Genomic DNA, 1,085 nt, shown 5'->3' with positions numbered 1-1,085 from the left:
TTTTAAGATATGGTAGTAGCCTTTTCGGGTGTCTGGGATGAATTCATGCCCTTGCATTTACTAGCAGATTACGTCTTGATGCTCCCGACTTCTCTTCCCACGTGTGAACGTACTTGCTCCCGAGAGCACCCAGCTGGTCTAGCCGCTAGATCGTCGCGACTGTATTGCCGACTAGGAATTGCCAGGTGTAAAGCCGCCTTCAGGATAGCTCAGTGAAACGTCATCGATGACGTCATGACTGCGGTATGTCACTCTCACCCTGCTGTCACGGTATAAAATGTAGTAGAAACCAACCCCTTCTTTATTCATATTCATGGTCAGATATTGCGTTTATTTTTTTATTGCTAAGGATATGCCATTAAATTAGGCAGCTGTTGAGTTGGCAAACAGTACAGGACAACAGAAGCATTTGAGAAATATGTTAGAAAAAGGTACCGAGAAACACTGCTGTCCACCACACAGCGACGCTGACGTTCTCTCAGATCTCACCAACACCCACCCACTACAACTTTACAGGGGTAACCAATCCTGTCATCAATATCGTTATAAATAATATAGAAGTTGGTATAGTCTGTGTGTATTCTTACGTATACATTGGTCCCTTTATATATTAATTACATTAGCCATTTGATATAATTTTCCTGATCCAACACTAATACTTCAATTAATATATATCTATGTTAGCTATTTTCATGACTGCAAAATTACAGAAAACGCATGCACCGATACATGGCAGACAGCAACATTTCTCATCAACCTCCACAGAACATATTTCTGAAATATCTCCACCACTGGCCACCTCAACAGCCGCCCAATTCAACCACATATCCCCAGCAACCAAAACAAAGAAAAAAAAAATAATAATAATAATAATAATGATAATAATAATAATAATAATAATAATAATAATAATAATGATAATAATAATAATAATAATAGTAATAATAATATTAATAATAATAATAATAATAATAATAAAAATAATAAAATAAAAAATAAATAAATAACGCAAAATCTGGCCATGAATGAATGAATGAATGAATGAATAAATGACAAGATCAATAAGTAATGGCCCCTCAATACAC

This window comes from Eriocheir sinensis, unplaced genomic scaffold (genome assembly GCF_024679095.1).
Source record: "Eriocheir sinensis breed Jianghai 21 unplaced genomic scaffold, ASM2467909v1 Scaffold874, whole genome shotgun sequence".
NCBI classification, from domain to species: domain Eukaryota; kingdom Metazoa; phylum Arthropoda; class Malacostraca; order Decapoda; family Varunidae; genus Eriocheir; species Eriocheir sinensis.
Note: the sequence above shows the minus strand (reverse complement) of the source record.